The sequence below is a fragment of the Lissotriton vulgaris genome, chromosome 5, assembly GCF_964263255.1.
Source record: "Lissotriton vulgaris chromosome 5, aLisVul1.2, whole genome shotgun sequence".
Lineage (NCBI taxonomy): Eukaryota > Metazoa > Chordata > Amphibia > Caudata > Salamandridae > Lissotriton > Lissotriton vulgaris.
In genome coordinates this window covers 1,487,743,840-1,487,765,146 of record NC_141693.1, presented here as the reverse complement: position 1 = coordinate 1,487,765,146, position 21,307 = coordinate 1,487,743,840, and the positions used below count along the sequence as shown (strand labels likewise).

Here is a 21,307-nt window from a genome sequence, read left to right as displayed (position 1 = left end):
ACAATACATACATGCACTGTCCAGACACACAGTATGTAGTGATGAACCTAGATACAAGTGATTAGGCAGAACTTTAAAAAGTGAGGCCAGTAGACCACTCACCCAACTGGAGAGAACAGGAAAAAGACCTGCTCTGCAACTATGATTCAAAAACACGCTGTCACCAATGCCCCGTCATCTGCATTTTGAAGAGGGGAGTAGCCTGCCTCTCTTGTTAAGGATGGCACATACGGTGCTTCACTACAGATCACAGAGCCCTATTACGCGTTGTGTATTCTATCTAGCTAAAGCAGTTTAGCGTATATAGAAGGATCATGTTTGATGGGCCAAAGAGACAGTGGGAATTTGTATTTTGGTATCTCAGGTCAGGGGAGCATTATTGCAGCACCCTGTCGGGACATTTCCGTCCTAGAATGGTTTGTCACAATCTGTAATAGCACAGTTGAGCCACAAATGAATGGGCTCCAATGAGTCATAGAGTGAGTACTGTGGCTATTACTAATTTAAACATTCCATCCATCAACTTGTTACTGTGGCATATTTTGAGGCTTTTAACAAGGTTACATGGCTTACTCTTCCAAGATTTAGGACTTGGCTCAGGGGGCTTTTTTTTACTGATTGCTTGATCTGACCTGGTTACACTTAGAAGAAATAGGCATGCATTTCAGGATCCAGAACTCAGACCATTTTGGGCAAGCTTTCTTGGGCAAAATGTGGCAACGGTAAATTGGTCCACCTCTCACGGTTCTTGTGGTGGATGCGGAGAGCCTAACATCACTCCCTGAGATGTAATAGACACTGTATGGCTAAGGTTAGGCGATATAAGGGAGATGCTATGCAGCCTAGATTAAGAGGTTCTAGAGGGAACCAATAAGGATGAGGTTAAGTGATGCAAAGTTGACGTTATGGGACTAGGAAATACAAAGGAGATGTGATATGTCCCTGGGTAGATGACCCACCAGAGAACCTACAGACAATGAAAAAATAAAAAAATAAAAATAACCTTTTGAAAGTATGAACAACATTTATTTTTCGAACATTTTTATTCTCCGCCATTTCAAAGGTACGAAACTACTAAATTATTATTGGGAGTGCACATTTTATTTCAAATAGGCTTTATTTTTTTCAATGTTGAATTACGACGACAATTTCATTGGTTGACCTGACTTCTCCCGCAAGACTTCTGGGTCTTACTCCCAACTAATGTGTACCAACTTGAAGAAATGTCTTAGCTTCAGAGATTATTTAAATCTTTGCTATTTAAACCCACAGCCTTAGCAGACAAGCACTAACCCACCTACAGCAACTTTCTGTGCTGAAACTGAACTGTAGGCAAATAAAAGACCAACTCATAGTGTCTCATATCAAAGGATAATGTAGGGTATCATTTTAAAGCATACTGTCTGCTGTTTGCGTGATCTATTGTTGAAGGCTGTCTTTTGCTGGTGTGTGTTGATGCATGTATCCATATGTCAGTGTTCAAGTTCCATATCAGTCTCCCTCTTTTTGTTCCACTTGTCTGTGTACCTCTTCTCAGATTTTATCCCAGCTTTTTGTCTCCGCATCTCTTTATCTCAATGGTAGTGTACTCATGCCCTCCTACATTTCCAATCACTTGTGCAGCTAGGTTTGTCTGTGATGTGGTAACATAGTCCTTATCCCCCCCCCTCTCCCAGAGATCAGGGTCGCATTCAAGTGTGTGACATTTCAGTTTCTGCCCCAGTGTTGTGTATATCTGGCTCATCTATCTGTATCATTGTTCCTTTAATATTCTTCACATTGGGGTCTTCGAGTCAGAGTCCATCTTGTGTGCATTTGTCTATGTGACATTGTCCTAGCACACTGAATTCCTGGGGTGCATCAGTGTCCAAGATACCCAAGGGGGCTGTTGAGTGATGATGGTCATGAGGGTACTTTTAGAATGAGATGGGAACAATCGAGACCTGGTTCTGAAGAAAGCCTGTTGTGTGGTGAAGAGGGATTCAAAAGTGATTTGGTGGACGAAACGCAGCTGGCCAGATGAAGAGTCTGGCTGGGAGGTTCGGTCTCCTAGTCATACAGGAGTCCACAGCTATGGTACACAACAACTCCACTTCGATGGAACGCCGCACTTCTAGGTATAGACTCCGTAGTCTCGGCAAAGCCAGAGGAGGGCAGTAATGCAGTGATTTGTTATGTGAAAGCCAGGTAGGGCAAGATACTGACAGCTGAAGCCCCTGTGTGCTCCTATGCTGTGTTTGACTTTGGATAGTGGAGACTAATGGTGGGGTAACTGTGTCCAAACTCCCACAAGCATCATTTACAATTTATCAGGATTTAGTTCGAGTTAGCAGTAAGCAATGCAGACATTCAAAGGCCTTAGGCAACTGCCCATCTTGTTTTCAAAGAAGGTGTGCAGATCTGTAGCAAGATCTGAGTGGCGTTGCAACTGATTTAGAGGGTAGTGTTGCAAGTAAAAGTAGATGCCTGTGTAAAAGGCTGTTGAGAGGAAGTAAGCTTCAGTAAAAAGTTGTTGAAGTTTCGATCTCGTCTTTCTAGGGCGAGTTGTTCATGGGGGTGTTCATGTGTGCTGTTTTAAAGTGTGCCAGCAATGTTGCTCTCTTGAGATGGATGGGTGGAGGGAGTAGTTATTTGAATAGAGATTCCAGGCAGGGAACTGAGAGAGCGAAATTTGAATAAAATGTATGAGTATGTCATATTTACAAGACAGTTGCGTAAAGTTAGCTAATGTAACTTGAGAGATGAGAATATGTATCCACATTTATTCATGATTATTTTATTAGAGATAGGGAACACATATAGAATGTGGGCTAATGTAGAAATGTGTGGAAATGCTTAGAAATGTTAGAGATGTTAATCAGGTTCCATGTTATGTAGCTGCTAAATGAAGAAAGATGTGAAATGTAAAATGAAGAAACGTGCAGACCACATGGCACTGTGTAAGAACGAAATGTACAATTGCACCTTTTACGTAGCATGGATTCAATATTATTCAATGATTTTGCTTACATATATGTTAAAGGCTGTGTTTTATAGAAGTGTTTTGTATAACTTGAGAGTGGTGTGTTAGCATATTATTTTAGGTTAAGAAATAATGGTTCACAGAGTACAGGCTGCTGCACGTAATTTAGTAGGCCTGGAGAGATAAAGGGTATTCTTTGATCTGCACGTGTGAGTTAAAAGTCAAGCCTCGTTAAAATAAATTGCCAATGCTGGTCGAAGTTTTATGGCCTAGTCTGATAAGGGGAGCCTGGAATTTGGGGCCCTGCTTCGAAGTGTCTGTTTGCAGGTGCGAGGATGGTACCAATCAAAAGCTTGAATAGAGCTCTGTTCGAGGAGATAGGCTCGGGTCCGGAGGAGTCTACTGGAATGTCATGGGGGTACCAGCACGCTGGAGACGGAGCCTGGGAAGCAAGGTCAACTTAACAGACGGTCCAAAGAAACAAAACTATGGAAAAAACCAGAAACGAGACCACGTGAATTGTGTACGTGGTGGGCGTCTCAAAGGGGCGTTCCACCTATACTGTGATTTTGTATTAGGGACCCTGGGGAGGAGGTAGAGCAGATGGCCTGAGGACCCTTAGAGAGCGGATGGGTAGGCAGAAAGGGTACTGCTGCACTGCATAGGTTTTCCATCTGAGACTAAGAGAGATTGAGCTTCTTCGGAAGTCAACGGCTGACACCTTTTTAGGTAAAGAACTTGCAAAGTAGGGATGTCATCTAGTCTAGTGTAGGGCCAGTTTAACCTGATTTGTTTCCTTTCTGTAAATGACGCTTAAGATTCATCTTGTGTCAATGATATTCAATTTACTGATTTTTGAATTGGTTTTGGTAGTTTTCTTCTGTCGGTTAAGATCACTTAGAGAGTTCATGTTCATCCTATTACCTGTGTATCTTTTGAACCTTATATTGAGATGTTTGTATTTGCAACTAATTTTGGCTTTATAATAAATCTTTAAAACTTTCCGTAGTAAGTGGTTCTTTAGAGTTGCGTCAGTTTTGGGCTAATTTACCCTATGTAGGGTTTGCCTTTTACTCAATGACAGTCAATAATCGATCCAAAAGGGACTCCAGTGAGATAAGAATTAGGGTGATCAGATAATCGATCAAAAATCTCACGTCCGCAGTTGGTAGCAGAGAAAGATGGTTGGCTTCTTGAGGAAGGCGACCTAGATTAGGTTAAGATTACCCCAAGGCCCCTAGTGATCGACGACCAGAAGAAGAGCTACCTGCCGAAGAAGGTGCTGACGGTGCGAGAGAGAAAAGCAGCAGAGTCGGTCGAGAGTGAGTATAAGGGTCGTGCGTTGCCAGATTGCGGTGTTTTGTGTTGTAATGTCAAGCGGAGTTGAATGCCTGTAGTGTGATTGTGAGACGGTTGTGAGCGCGCGCAACCGGAGAAAATCTTAAGTCCAGGGAAGGGCTTAAGTGGTTCGGGTGTATCGGACATCCAGAGTAATTGTCTACCATTGTGAAGGGGGTCATGAGGTACCATTGATCGCCCATAGGACCGTGATAGGGGGAACGTAAGAGTGAGTGTATGAGTAACGGACGCTGGTCGGACGTTTACTGTGTGTAAGAAACCTATCAGTCAAGGCGATCGTCTGAACGTTTACGGAAGACGTTTCGTCAGTTGAGGTGACAATTACAGTTAGACTGTGGACGTACAGTCAAGAAAAGTGATCGCTTGGTCGGAAGTAGTCATTTTTCGGTGTATGAATGAGACGCATGCAAGACCGGGAGACGAGCTGAGAAAGGAGGGGAACTGCTGCAAAGGGGACGAGTGACGTCAGAGCGAGCCGCGCTGGGATAGGCTGGTCAGCGAGAACCGCGCTGGGATAGGCTGGTCAGCGAGAGCCGCGCAGGGATTGGTGGTTCACCATCGGGAAGTAAACAAGGAAGTGAATTAAGGAAAATCGTAGATTCTTGAAAATGAAGTGTTTTAAATGTCTAAGGGCGATCTTTAAAAGAGACAGAGGGAACTCATATGACGGGGAAGAGGCCCCGCCGGAGGGTACACCAGCTCATTATATGGCTGTGAATGTTGGGTTACATACTATACTGTCGATCTCTGAGTGGAGCAAGATAACAGAGGGAAATGAGGAACTGACGTTCCCGAGATACGGAACGTTTAGGTTAGAAGCATTGAACCAGCTGAAAGCAGTAATGCTCGCAACAAGACCTCTACCAGACCAACACAGTTTGAAGCCCTCAATGCATGGTTCAGGGCGGCGTACGACCGGAGCCTGAACAGGCGCCAAGAAAGAGTGAAATGATCGGTAAGAGCAGTGCAGGATGCCAAATGGGATGAAGAAGCTAAAAAGTGGAGAGTGCAGAGATAGAAGCAGATAAACTGTACCCAGTGATAGAAGTTACAGGAGAAAAGAAGCCTCCAGTGGAGGATGATGAGAGCGAGACAGACGACAGTCTGATAAATAGGTTATTGTTGGACAGACCACCTCCGTACAATAGAGAGGCCGAACGTCCCGAGCTCCACAAGGGGGACGGGGCCGGAAAAGGGGAATATAGACCGCTCCCCATAACAGATTGGGAACCCAACAAAGGCGAGGAAATACCTCAACCTAGTCCAGTACAGAGAGTGGTCGGAAGGTTTGTGGTACAAAAGGTGCCGGAAACAGAGTGTGCAAGGTCGTACCAACTGCCGGACGCTCTACAAGTACCTGTTACCATAGGTCCTGTAGTGTCGATCTACAACCCAGAGAGAGCACGAGAGGAGGAACAGGTACGATTGGACAGGGAAAGAGCAGAGATGGAAAGCAGGAACAATACGATTAATTCACAAAGGCAGTTGCTAGGACCGAGAGGTCGGAGTACCCCATTGGGTTCAGTAACGGATCCCTTAATAGAGCAAGGGAATCAGAGAGGGTTGATGGATCTGAGGGGACCACGACCGAAATCCTTTAAGGAGTTAAGTGAGTACTTGAAAGAATGGGATGCTGCAGTAGAGACTCAGAATAACAGAATAGAAACGGAAGCTGAATGGAGAGGCCGAGATAACAGAATCCTCTCTCACTGCGGAGCTGGCGAAAGCAGTCCAGAGTGGGACGGAAAGAGTCAGGAAAGCAAAGGAGATACCCGCCATACCACAGGTGGCAATAGACAAATGCATGAAGACAGGAGTACAGGATGTGGGGGGGTGCCTCGCCCAATTCTCAGTGAGGGAGATCGAAGAACACAGGAGTACAGGGACAGTTACAGGTGCACTCACCACACACCGGGCGAAAATGTACAACATTGGAGTCGCGGGAGTATGGAGAGTCGCGAGGGGTCTCACCATGCATCCAGTGATCACGGACGGGATCGCGGGAACATGGAGAGCCGTGAGGGACCTTATCATTTACTGAGTGACACCAGACAGCAAGGGAATTGCGAAGGCTTAGAAAATAGTAGGGGATCCTATCATGTGTCTAGAGAGGCAGAACCAAAGAGACAGAATGGGGTGGTGGAGAATAGAGCATTGTTCCACCATACACCTAGGGAAGATGGAAGAGCATGGGATTTAGAAAGATGGGAACAAGGGAGGACTCCTCATAGCTCACCTGAGCCTAGGCGTAGGACTCGGAGTTGGGACGGGAGGAACGTAAACGGACCATCTAGGAATGAGGTACTGAGAGCTGAGGTAAAGGCAAAGAGACTCGATGTAACCAGTTTAAAATCGGACCTAGATGAGATAATAGACGGCACATTGCCAATGGAGAGAATCGACCTGTATGAACAAGATGAGGTACTGTTTATGGCAAAAGATGTTACTCGGAAGGCGAGGTCAGTACATGAAAGACTATCTGAATTGGCAAACAGGTACATGATAGACTTATCAAGAACTAAAGCATTACAGGGTAACCATAGGCTGCATTGCACGGATCAGGATTTAGACGAAAGGAGGACGATTGGGTTGAAAATACATATAAAAGAACTGATCTTGGGTATAAGAACGTGGAGGGATTTGGATAAATGGGAGGAAAGATGGTCCAAGAGAGGGACCGTCAGAAGGAGCACAATTGGGATGTCCCCAGAGGGAGGGCCACCGCGAATGGAAGCTTACCCTTTGCGAGAAATTGCGAATGGAAGCTATGTGCATGTGCCCTGCAGTAGGGGGGACTTAGCGGCATTTACCAATTCTTTTCCTAAGCTGAGGGAGAACCCCGTGGAGTGGTATAAGCAGGTAGAGAGGTTCGTAAAGATATTCAAAGTACTGTGGGTTGACCTGAACACCTTGTTTGACATTGTAGTACCAGGGGATTTGTGGACGGCATGCAAGGTTAGCGTTGAATGGCCAACATCTGAACCGGATAGGGACGCCCAGACAAACGGGCCATCAGAGAAAGTCATGGAGAAGTACGAGAGGGTAATGGCATGGCTGAAAGATAAGGTGCCGTTGCAGGACATAGACTGGGTTAAGATAGATCGGACCACCCAAGAACCTAAAGAGACTGTCCATGAGTATTATGAGAGATTGCTGAAAGCGTTCAAACAGTACAGTGGGCTGGATGTAATGGATCCTAGAGACATAGGACAGTTTGTGTCAAAGTTCGTTCTGGGATTGAGACCTGACATCAGTTTAATGATCCAGCAGCATTTAATTTGTTGGCAAAACAAACCTTTAGATGAAATTTTAAGATATGCAAGGTACTGCAGTGATGAGATAGACTCCAAAGCAAAGAAACTTAAGGAGAAACTGATGTTGGTACAGATGCAGTCGGCGGGAAAAGGTGGACAGCGGCAACAGGGAACCGGAACACTAGGAAAGAAGCAGAATAATCAGAGTAAAGACGATGAGGAAAAACAGAGACCTAGGATAGATATTGCGACACTGAAGAAGACTACTAGGTGTCACCAGTGTAACGAGGTGGGGCATTGGAAACGCGAGTGCCCCTATAATATCGAGGCTGGAGAATTAGAACCAGAGGAGCATGAGGTCCAGAGCAGTCTGGCGAAGGGAACAACGATACACAAGGGAAAGATTATCAAAGGGGGGACCCCGACTCCTCGAGCCCAGTTCCCTCAACCACCCCGAATTGCGACAGGGGGAAAGACCTATAGACAAATGCCACTATTCATAGGAGGGGAGAAATGCTATTACGTTGATCCCCTTACGGGACAGCGAGTGAATAGAGAGGAAGATTGTACCCTCGGGGCAGCCTTAGAGGTAGACCAGAGGGGACCATACGTGGAGGCTGAAGTAGCAGGGTGTCCTACGACCTTTTTGGTGGACACGGGGGCCACTCGATCCACTCTGAGATCAGCAGTAGTCCCAGGTCTGCCAATGTCAGGAGAAACAATTCAAGTAGTAGGAGTCGCAAATAGGAGAATGACGAATCCTCTGACAGAACCAGTGTCGGTGAAGATAGGGAAATACAGTGATGAGCACCAGTTTGTAGTTTGTGATTCTAGCCCTGTGTGTCTGTTAGGAAGGGACTTGTTATGCAAACTGAACTGTACGATATATTGCACACCTCAAGGAGTAGAAGTGCAGACTAACGATGACGATGACGATTTTAAGGTTGCAAACTCACAGGTATGCGTGGAGCTATATCCTACCTTGACGGTGGAGGAGCTTCCATGGGATTTGAGAGGTGCGGTGTCATCTGAGGTGTGGGACTTCACTGGGGAAGAAATAGGACTGATCAAAGGGGTAGAGCCAGCGAAGATCATGGTAAAACCAAATGCTGAGTATCCAAGAACACCCCAATACAAGTTGACCCCGGAGACGATTGCAGGAATAAAGCCTGTGATCGAATCCATGATTAAGCAGGGAATACTGAAGGAAATCGTGGGAAGCCCATGTAACTCCCCGATTATGGGTTTGCAGAAGCCTAGTGGGAAATACAGAATAGTGCAGGACCTTCGAAAGATTAATAACATAGTTGTTTCATGTTGTCCAGTGGTACCGAATCCATCAGTGATACTGTTTCAGATACCATTCCAAGCTGAGTGGTTCACAGTGATAGACCTTTGCCAGGCTTTCTTTTCAATCCCCTTAGATGAGGAGAGCCAATATCTTTTCGCTTTTAAGCTGGAAAATCGCGTTTTAACATGGTGTCGTATCCCACAGGGGTATACAGAAAGCCCATCGATTTTTAACCAGCTGCTGAAGAAAAATCTTGAAAGTCTAGTACTGCCAATGAACTCGGTTCTGGTTCAGTACATAGACGACCTACTTGTGGCGTCAGAAACTGAGGAAGCTTGCAAAATAGACACCATCACCTTACTGAATCACTTGGCTGAGAACGGACACAAGGTGTCTTCAAGCAAATTACAGTACTGTTTGACAGAAGTGCAGTACTTGGGTCACAGGATTGAAAAGGGAAAACGGAAGGTGTCACCAGACAGAATAGAGGCGATCATGAAAATGAATTCGCCCACAACACAAAGAGAAGTCAGGATGTTCCTAGGAATGGTTGGTTATTGCCGGCAGTGGATAGCTAACTTTTCACTGAAGGCAAAACCTTTGCAAAAGCTGACGCACAAGGGGGTGAGTGATCCGGTACCATGGGACAAGGATTGTTTGATGGCGTTCTTGCAGCTGAGGGAGGACTTGTGTCCTGCCCCGGCTCTAGGAATGCCAGACTACGAGAAACCATTCTTACTTTACTGTTGTGAAAGGGAAGGTTGTGCTTTGTCAGTTTTGGCCCAGATACACGGAAATGCCCGTAGACCAGTTGCATACTTCTCGGCTACCTTAGATCCAGTAGCCGCAGCGTTGCCCGGATGTCTCAAATCCGTTGCTGCAACGGGTGTCAGCATTGAGAGGTGTGAAAATATAGTTATGGGACACCAGTTAGTGGTGTATGTACCGCATTCTGTTGAACTGTTGATGACCAGGACCAAGACACAGCATCTGACAAATAGCAGGCTCACGCGCTATGAGCAAGTCATTTTGGCTGCCGAGAACGTGACCCTCAATAGATGCTCTGTTTTGAATCCTGCCACTTTGATGCCACTTCCAAATGACATTGATGATGATGTATGTACAGATCATGACTGCCTTGATGTGACTGAACTATGCACCAAACCAAGACCAGATATCATAGATGAGCCATTGACCGACCCCGATGAAATATTCTTTGTTGATGGCTCATGCGTAAGAGACGATATTGGTCAGCTGAGAGCAGCTTATGCCATTTGCACTATTACCGGAGTTGTGGAAGCCGCTTGCCTGGAAGGAGTACACTCCGCTCAGGTAGCTGAAATCATTGCTTTGACACGCGCCTGTTTAGCAGGTAACAAAATTCGAGTCACCATTTACACCGATAGCCAGTATGGTTTCGGGGTAGTTCATGACTATGGGCAGTTATGGTCTCAAAGAGGTTACATGACCTCTTCAGGTTCACCTATTCGAAATGGGGAATTTGTTCGACTATTGTTGGAAGCACTACAAGGTCCGGCAGCAATTGCCGTTGTCAAATGCACAGCACATACAAAGAATACAGATATTGTGTCACAAGGCGATAGATATGCTGATGAAGTTGCACGTTACTGTGCAGAACAAGGATATTCCTTTACAGAGGTAGAAGTGAGTGGGATTCAGGAAAGGACCGAGTTAACCATGTTGTTGGAAACTGTAGACACTTGGGATGAGTTGAAATGTATACAAGAGAATGCACCTGATTTCGAGAAAAAGGCATGGGAAACAGCAGGTTGTACAAAGAGTGAAATGGACTTTTGGATCTCTGCAGATGGGAGGGCAGTGTTACCAAACGAACTAGTTAGTCCAATGGCAAGGAGAATACATGGACCAGCACACATAGGTAGAGATGCTATGGTGAGGGTATTCAGGCAAACCTGGTACAACCCAAAGTTTAGAGTAGCGGCAGAAGCAGTATGTCAACGTTGTGTGATCTGTCAACAACTGAATGTAGGAAAGAGAACACCAGTCACATTGAGCCACATAGGGAGATCTGGGGGGCCATTCAATAGAATGCAACTAGATTTTATTGAAATGCCAAAGTGTAATCGCCTCAGATACGTCCTGGTGATTGTCTGCATTTTTTCCAGATGGGTTGAGGCTTACCCCACACGCAGGTGTGACACACTCACAGTAGCAAAGTTATTGCTTAGAGAACTGATACCGCGCTTCGGGGTACCGGCCTCTTTGGAATCAGATAGGGGAACACATTTCAACAGCGAAATTGTGAAGATGCTTTGTTCAGCCCTAAGTATAGATCAGAAGCTGCACTGTAGCTATCGACCAGAAGCTTCAGGGATCGTGGAACAAATCAACAGCACTATTAAGTCCCGACTTGCCAAAGTTTGTTCGTCGACATCCTTGAGCTGGCCGGATGCACTTCCACTGGTCCTTATGAGCATACGTAGCACACCAGACAGAAGGACAGGTCTCTCCCCACATGAGGTGTTAATGGAGAGGGCTATGAGACTGCCATCAGTTCCAACTACAGCACTGTTGAACATCACAGATGATTTAATCCTGGACTATTGTAAGGGACTCTCTGACGCCATTCATTCTGTGTCTCTTCAGGTGCAGGCTGCTGAAGTTCCATCGTCTCAAGATTTGTGCCACGACCTGTGCCCTGGGGACTGGGTCGTGGTGAAAAAACACGTCAGGAAGAATTCTTTAGACGTGCGTTGGCGTGGACCGCTCCAAGTCATATTGGTAACAAACACTGCAGTGAAGTGTGGAGGCTTGCCCAACTGGATTCACGCCTCACACACCTGAAGAGTTCCAGCACCTCCGGAAGAAACAGCTCCTCCCTCGGATGAAAATCCAGCTGAGAATGAAGAATCTGCAGAGAGGACAAGTCAAGCTGTAGAGGTGTCAGAGGAGACTGAGAGCGTGTCTGACCAGGCCGAGGACGGTCAATACACCAGTGAAACGGAAGTCGCCTCAGAGGGAGAAAGTAGCTGGGAGTACGAATCAGACACTGATCAAGCTGCAAGTGGTCGAGTCAAGTGCAAGAACAAGGAGCAGAAGGACAAGGAGTGGAGAAGCTAGCTGGCCGGAAAGAAGGAGAAGGCCAAGCCTGAGAGCAAATCCGGAGAGAACACTTGTCCCAATTTCTGAAGACTCAGACCTAGACGAAGGTGCAGCGGACTCAGACTCTGAGGGTCCAAGAAGATCAAGGAGGGTACGTGTGCCCTGCAGAAGATACGCCACTCCTGAGTGGACCTACTTGGCGGCAGATGTCTTGGGGACAGAGATCCGGGAGGGTGAGGGAAGTGCAGGTGACCAACCTCGATCCAATTGTAATGGTGGAAGTACGGCTGTTGACACCTGGAATCGAGACTGAAGGGCTGCTAACGTTCACTCTTCCCCGTCCCTCTGTATTTAAGCAGGATCAAAGACCTGGTGCTGAACAGATTAGAATTTCCAACCTTGGGTCATCCAGTACCAGCGCACGAGGAAACCATCCTTCGTTTAGAATTGTTGGAATATGCCATTAGAGCTGCTGGTACCAGAATCATTGTAGATACCTAAAGACTTTGTAAATAAACCAGAGAGAAAGAAGATAACCTAGCGCCTAGTGGAAGAAGAAGAAAATTAGGGACATTTCATTTAGTGGACGGAGAAGGGTTAGGGTTGTCTGTTGTCGAATTCAAAGAGACTGAATTGTAAAGAGACTTTGTTATCTTCCAAGTGTGGTTCGCAGACTGAGAAAACAAATTGAAAGCAGAGTGAAGAAATCAAGAGAGACTTTCCACAAGAAACTGCACTGTTTGATAACAAGGGGGCCTGTGGTTCGAATCGCAAGGCAAAATGCATAGTAGGCACACTTATAGCAGTAGTGATTTCCCTTATAGTCATAGTAGTTACTGTATCGTACATAGTGGGACATGCAAGTGTACCAGAGACAACAGATGTAAAGCCTGTAGCGACTTTGAAACCTGCTATTGCTGGTAAAAAGGAGGAGGACAATGTAATTCAGGAGAAAGCGTTACTGGCAGCTGAGGCCCGTAGGTTACATGTAGATGAGTCACAGGGAAATTTCAGGACCAACGCTTATGCCAAACTATTATATGAGTATATTGACGTCATGGAGGCCAAAGATTGCTATGTCTGCATGCAATTGCCGGCTTCCGTAGACGAAGGCATTCGGTATCATCATCTTCCATTGACATATGGGATTACATGTAGTTTATTGCTTAGTATATTTTATGGACGAGATGGGTTTGAGTACTACTTCTCAAATTATGATTCAGTGTTACCCGAAGTCCCGAACTATAAACAGATGAATAAGTGGGACTATTACAAGAAGGAAGATAGATTGGCGAGATTCTTCCTCCCCTGGGATCCTTTAGATACTTCATATGCACGCCGAAATAATCTGACTTGCAAGGTGTCAGAGATTGAGAAAAAGTTTATTGGACAAGTTGATGATCGTTACAGAAGGCAAAAGATTCTGAAAATGTCAGGACAGTGGAAAACAGATTTGACTGAGGAAGAAAAGGCACACAAAAAGAAGGGTAGTAATGGCCCAATAGCCTTAGATCGAACACAGAAAGGGAAGTTATGTCTAACCAGAAGCAAAACTTACTATGAGAGTGTGTTTGTAGGGGAAGTTAGTTGTGAACATGCTTTTCGATTAGAATATTATACAAAAGATTTCTTAAAGGGGATGCAAGCGATTCCTAATGTATATTTTGTATGTGGAAGAAATGCCTACGTGAAACTGCCTGACAATTGGTACGGTTCATGTTATTTGGCAATTGTCTTCCCCCGCAATTGGCAATTGTCTTCCCCCACACCTCTCCAAAGTGGAGAGGTGTGGCTCACTGGTTAGAGGAGGCAGACCTGGAAACAGAGGTCAGCCCGGGACCAGGGTTCAATTCCCGGCTCGGCGGGGTCTTGAGTCCTAAAATGTCCATGGATTCGACAATTCTCGCTCCGGTGCCTACTCAATTCACGGGTTCACACTCTGCGACTCTGGGCAATAGCTTGCTTAATCTCCACAACGGCCCCTCGCGGCGGGATGCCTGGCTTTCACTTTGCGGATACCCTGTCAGGGTATCTCACAGGGGAATACCAGGACGGGGTCACTAAGCAAGCGCCTTGATGCCTTCGGGTGATACGTGCGCTATATAAATCGCAATACATTTACATACATACATTTACAAAATATATCATGCAAAGGATTTAGAGATCATAGAGGGAAAGGCTTCAGCAAGGGGGAAAAGAGATGTAGGTGATGCTGAAGTAGTTGGAGATGTATTTGGCGCTATGTTCCCTCTTTTAGGATTGATACTTAATGATGTCAAGATCAGGAGACTGGTTACAGTAGTAGACAGATTGTCTGCCAGTACTGCAAGATCACTAATGCTGGTAGAAGGGGAGATGCAATCGATAAGGGCAATGGTCCTTCAGAACCGTCTTGCTTTAGACGTTCTGCTAGCAAAAGAGGGCGGAGTCTGTAAGGCTTTGAAGGTCCAGGAATGTTGCACTTACATTCCAGACAATTCAAAACCTCTTGAGAAGGCTATACAGAATATTACTAAGATACACCAAGAAATTGAGGACCTAACAAGGGTAAATGTTTGGGAAAAAGTAGGTCATGGGATGGGTAAAGTTGGAGGTTGGTTTGCCAATCTCGGGAAGAGCTTTGTCTGGTATATTCTGAAGCCTATCTTCATAATTGTGATTTGCATAATCATATTGTGGGGTTTAGTGAGACTGTACAAATGGTATAGGTCGAACAGATTGCAAAGGTCCATGAGAGAACAGGAGCAGAGGTTAGCTGCTATGCAAGATCATCAGTATAGGAGTCTGAGAGCTCTAGAAACGATAAAAAGAGGGAGCCTTGCAACAAGTTCTGTTTGACATATTCAAATTGGTGTACTAGTGATGACCCCTAGAGGTCATCAAAGGGGGGAACTGAGAGAGCGAAATTTGAATAAAATGTATGAGTATGTCATATTTACAAGACAGTTGCGTAAAGTTAGCTAATGTAACTTGAGAGATGAGAATATGTATCCGCATTTATTCATGATTATTTTATTAGAGATAGGGAACACATATAGAATGTGGGCTAATGTAGAAATGTGTGGAAATGCTTAGAAATGTTAGAGATGTTAATCAGGTTCCATGTTATGTAGCTGCTAAATGAAGAAAGATGTGAAATGTAAAATGAAGAAACGTGCAGACCACATGGCACTGTGAAGGAACGAAATGTACAATTGCACCTTTCACGTAGCATGGATTCAATATTATTCAATGATTTTGCTTACATATATGTTAAAGGCTGTGTTTTATAGAAGTGTTTTGTATAACTTGAGAGTGGTGTGTTAGCATATTATTTTAGGTTAAGAAATAATGGTTCACAGAGTACAGGCTGCTGCACGTAATTTAGTAGGCCTGGAGAGATAAAGGGTATTCTTTGATCTGCACGTGTGACTTAAAAGTCAAGCCTCGTTAAAATAAATTGCCAATGCTGGTCGAAGTTTTATGGCCTAGTCTGATAAGGGGAGCCTGGAATTTGGGGCCCTGCTTCGAAGTGTCTGTTTGCAGGTGCGAGGGGGGTACCAATCAAAAGCTTGATGAATAGAGCTCTGTTCGAGGAGATAGGCTCGGGTCCGGAGGAGTCTACTGGAATGTCATGGGGGTACCAGCACGCTGGAGACGGAGCCTGGGAAGCAAGGTCAACTTAACAGACGGTCTAAAGAAACGAAACTATGGAAAAAACCAGAAACGAGACCATGTGAATTGTGTACGTGGTGGGCGTCTCAAAGGGGCGTTCCACCTATACTGTGATTTTGTATTAGGGACAGCACCCTGGGGAGGAGGTAGAGCAGATGGCCTGCGGACCCTTAGAGAGCGGATGGGTAGGCAGAAAGGGTACTGCTGCACTGCATAGGTTTTCCATCTGAGACTAAGAGAGATTGAGCTTCTTCGGAAGTCAACGGCTGACACCTTTTTAGGTAAAGAACTTGCAAAGTAGGGATGTCATCTAGTCTAGTGTAGGGTCAGTTTAACCTGATTTGTTTCCTTTCTGTAAATGACGCTGAAGATTCATCTTGTGTCAATGATATTCAATTTACTGATTTTTGAATTGGTTTTGGTAGTTTTCTTCTGTCTGTTAAGATCACTTAGAGAGTTCATGTTCATCCTATTACCTGTGTATCTTTTGAACCTTATATTGAGATGTTTGTATTTGCAACTAATTTTGGCTTTATAATAAATCTTTAAAACTTTCCGTAGTAAGTGGTTCTTTAGAGCTGCGTCAGTTTTGGGCTAATTTAACCTATGTAGGGTTTGCCTTTTACTCAATGACAGTCAATAATCGATCCAAAAGGGACTCCAGTGAGATAAGAATTAGGGTGATCAGATAATCGATCAAAAATCTCACGTCCGCAGAACTTTCATGGATTCAGGATTCCAGGCAGTGGTCGCTGTGCTGTAACTGGACAGCAGAGAGAGGTGTGTAGGAATTTACAAACTAGGAAGATTATTTCTGTATGTAGAGTGTGATGTTTGTTGGTGTCTTGGGGGTAAGAGTGGGTGCTGAGCAGCATTAAATTTGTGTCGTAGTGTAGGGAAGCCATTTTGGTGAGAAGTGAGTGCTAACTTGTGTGTTGTATGTATTCATATTTTGTAAAATAGTCTGGTATTAATTTTGTAACATATGTAAAGTTTATTCATCATTTTATTTTAAATGGCGACCAATGTATTTGAGCATATTTGTCAGCTCTGTAGAATATAATATATCCACAATACTTAGCTACATTGTCACCTAGTTCTTTTTTAAAAAATTTTATTGTCACCTAGTTCTGAGCGAGTTCAGCTTTCGACGTTCATGGTTGTGCGGACAGTTTTGTTCACTTCTTATAGTGAATTACAGGCTGCATCTTATGTTCATATGAGAGGTACCACTTGCATCCTTTGTAGCAGTGCTGATTTTATATAACTTGGTTACAAACTAAGCATGGGCGAATTTTGCGAATCTCGCGTTCGCGAATTTTGCGGATTTGCGAACTCGCAATTCGCAAAATCCGCGAATTCTCGCAATTTTTTTTTGTGTGTTCGCGCGGGTTTCTGCCAGTTCGCGAGGGTTTTGTACAATTTCGCAAACGCGAACTTACCTGTCGGGTCGCAAGTTTTGCGAACTTGTTGTTTCTACGTGTCCAGCCTGTTTGGGACACTCTTCTTCATCACTGCCACTCTCTGTCACCACTGCCACTCTCTGACTACTCATGCCACCCTCTGGCCCACCCATGCCACCCTCTGTTTCATCACAGCACCCTCTGGTTGTCCAGTCAGTGTACATTATTGTGGCAAAGCAAAGCACACCTTCCCTGCCTCAAGTGACCTGAATTAATTTGGGGCTGATTAATGTGTCACAGAATATTTTTTTAGCTGGCACCTGCTTCCTTAGTGCTTCCTGATTAGTGATCTTTTGCACTTGCGAAGTGCTTTCATTGTTGCAAAATTAGTTACAACACCTGCCCTGCCCCAACTGACAATAATGAATTAGGGGCTGATTAATGGATTTGAACTTCCAGCCTGGCTCCTGCTTGTCTCCCTTAGCTGTAATTCAGGACCTTTGTGGCATATGTGTAACTATTCTGAGGTTCAGAGCAGGGTCACATAATAGTTGCAAGTAGGCAACTGAACTCTGGAGGGGTCCCTCAGGAAGCACTACAGGAAATGGCTACTAATGATGAGCCTGAACTTTTGAACCTGGTAAGTAGTTTCAGTTTTGCTAAGATCGTATTTCTGCAATTTAGCGCTTATTCGCGGGGCGCGAAGTTGTACTGGGAAGCCGCGAACTAACGCGAACAGTGCGAGCAAGCCATAAAATCCGCTGCTCGCGGATTTGCGGATTTTGCGGGAGATTCGCGAATCTCGCGGATTGCGAATTTACCGAAAATCCGCAAAATCCGCGAGCGAAACGGATTTTCCGCCCATGCTTATTACAAACCCTTTCCTGTACCTTGCGAGGAAGAAATCTACTGTGTAAAAACCAATGTCGCCACCCAACAGCGTTCATTTATTCCCACTGAAACACAAACATGCATATAAATCATGTATTACTGTTCTTGCGGATGTACCTTACCTCTCTGAGTTGAGAGATTGTTGTTGTGCCTCAGCATGGTTCCAGAAACAGTCCTTGTTCCCTCCTACTTTTGTGCTTCTACCCACATTCTGCTTTATATAGGGCTTTTTTTCCACTGTCTGACTTTTGGGATAAATACACAAAATACTCCCCACAACCAAGGTTCAGAAGGAGCCAATTTCCTAAAATGTGGCTTTGCCCTTGTGGCTCAGTATAATAAATTCTAAGGACCTCAAATGGGGACCTTTGTAACCTTTTCTCGTCATAGCTAGGACACAATTGGGCACAGCTATGCCCGGCAGGTCTGTCTGCCTTACTTGCCGAAAAAGTTAACAAAGGAATAAGGAGTCCTGCAGAATGAGAACCTAGCAAAAGTGTTCAGGACCACCGCTCCACAGGCTCCAGATGCTGACTGGGGTGCCAGGATACCCCTCTGGTGGGAGTGTAGGTTCAGCTGTCCCAGAGACCTAACAACAATGAAGTGAACAGCAATAGACAGTGACCGTGTGTGGCAGGCTTGCTCTGTCCTTCACCACTACAAACTACCTTTATTCTTCCCTATAGACTCCTTCTATTCATTTCAACAATTGTCACCTGTTCTGCTAATCGAAGGCCTGGTGGACATTCACCCATAAGGGACCAACTAGCAAAAGTTATTTTTTTATGCAACCAATGGGCCCCAGGTTATTAGGCTGGAGTTCTTTCCAGTTGACCATACATCAAAGTTGGACTATCAGTAGCCACGGAATGCTGAAAAAAAGAACCAAAGCCCCAGGATACAGGCTAGTGCACATCAGTTACCCAGGGGACATTAAAAAAACTTCTCACCACAATAGGCCACTTTGAAGAATCTAGCCACAGACTCTTGTCATTAGGATCATCTATTGCCAAGAGCCACTGGGCATCTTAAAGTACAGAGCAACCTTGCTATACAACTTTGTTTGAAGCCCCTTTGAGAAAGCCCTCCTGCTGCCCCTTTTAGTGACTTTAACCATGCTGAACTGTAGATGGTGAAGTCCCATGACCTCCATGAAAGTAAGGAAACTTCTAAATGTTGTGATAGGCGGAGCTGCACTTCTTCGTTCTCCATCCATTAAGTGATTAAACCCAACAATACAGTATTTGATGCAATTCTATTTCCTTTTCTAAAGCCTGTTCCACAGACAAGATTTAAAAAAATTATATTTGAGTGATTCCCATCGGATACCGGAGGACTTCTCAGCAGCCATCACAGGCAGATGCTTTGGTACTCATTGCGGTAGTCGTGATGATCCCTGGGCAGCGATTTAACTTCTGAAAATACGGTCACCATGGGGTTCAGTAATCATGGATTGCAAAATACCATGGTAAATTGTAATACAATTGGGTCCTTGTAGAATTACCACCAAACAGGTGTTTATTTCCAGTTCGTTTTTGGAGGGAAAAATACACCAAGTTTCATCTGGAAAAATGCACCCTCAGAAAACTGGGTCAGTTATGGCCGAATGTAGCATTACCGCTTTTCTAGCAAAACAAGGTCAGAGGACTCTCCCAATTCTACCTGAATCAGTTTTGCACCCAAACTTATAAAGAAATATTTAGAATGTTCAACTCTTTCATATGAGCAGCCACAAAATGTATGCAAACTTGCATAAAAAAATATTTTGTTCCAACATTTGCCCATGAATGGACATTAATCCTTACTATATTGCGACAGATTGTATATATGTCCAAACTCCTAACATACTTAGTAAACATTGACCAATGAACAGCTGCTTCTAAAATGTATACTACCAAGGACCTGAAGAGAAGGCCGAACAGGCATACAACCAATCTCACGGTGTGCTGATCCTCCATATAGCTGTGATCAGCGCCCTAATATCTGATCTGTCAATGTGTGCAAATTTTACGTTTTTATTAAAATTGTTTTTGACCTCAGCAGAGATCAACAATTTAAAATAACATACAATGTAAGCACATTCCACACTTTCTGTTGTGTGCAGAGTACCCTCATCTCCCATGCCAAGGGTGTCATAACTCCCCGCCCACATACACTTTAGGAGCTTGGGTGGGCGCTGGGTGCAACTGAGTGGTTCTGATTAACATCAAAACATTTAACTTTCAATTTATAGGTCCTTTTCTTTTTATACGAGAGAACTGGTCTCCAAACAGAAGGTCGTAAATACCACCTCATGATGACAGTATTTTAGAGCCGTGGAGTGGGCGAACAAATGAAACAAGAGAGCTTGGAAGGAGGGATGAGATAAAGAGGATTGGATGGTTTGAGAGGCTGATGTAGAGATGAATAGTGGTTGCAGCGATGGATAAGGGATGGATGGAGTGAAAATGACGGATAGATGAAGCCATTTGAGCCCAATGGGTGTTGCGCGCCTGGTTGTAGTCCTCCTGCCAATGGCAAAGCGTTTATCTGACAGCTTACCAATGGTCAGTTCCATTTTTCCACCCTACAAACGTACTGGGCTTCTCCACCATGCTGCCACCAGTCCCTGCCACCATCCATTCCATCCAACGTATATCAGGGGCCCGTGCTTCCCGCAAATAGAATAACGTATAGTGCTTTATATCTCTGTGCTTGGCTTTCCTAAACTCTGTTCATAACAGATGTCACAATAAACTCTGTTCATAAAAGATGTCATAATTACCCATCACAAATGTAGTCAGTACCATTGAGTTGGGTAACAATAAACATCTGTTATTCAGCGCCAAGACACCTACGGGTAATCGTGCGCTATACAAATACATATGTTATGTTACTCAATGCCTCGATCTCGTTAGTATTAAAGAGGGAGTCAGCCCTGCAGGGTATAGAACACATGGCGTACAGGTGAGCCATCTGTCAGCAGCGAGGGTGTAACTCTGAGGCATCTTGTCACCTGTGCTCCCCTTTACAGTGCCCCTTCCTTTCATGCTGATAGTGTCCAGGCTGATCATGCATTGTAGCATAGAGTAAGAGTCCATATGCAAAGCCTTCGCCGTCCTGCTGAAGCCAGACAGGGCCCAGTCACGTGATCCCCTCCTGTCCACACACACCCATGCCCTCCAACGGAATGCACAGCACCTTCTTTGCAAACAGGCTCTTACCACTGCCTGGGGGAGGCACAGGGTGAACCTGCACTGCAAACACTGGCTCCCTTTACATTTCAACAATCACAGGGGATCACATGGCGCGTGACACCAGGCACCGGCTCATCTGCAGAGCAGACGCCGCCCCTGCCTCGGGCCGCGCGCACCCATTCACTCCTCCCAGTCCCAGGGCCACAGGCCCGCGCCACAAAGCACGAGGACCC

The 21,307-nt window shown here is 45.0% G+C and overlaps 1 protein-coding gene across 3 annotated transcripts in view; it reads right to left on the bottom strand.

Moving 5' to 3' along the window:
* Window positions 1-21,307, bottom strand: part of PLEKHA6 (pleckstrin homology domain containing A6) — a 778,700-nt gene that overhangs the window by 508,254 nt on the left and 249,139 nt on the right. The window lies entirely within an intron of this gene.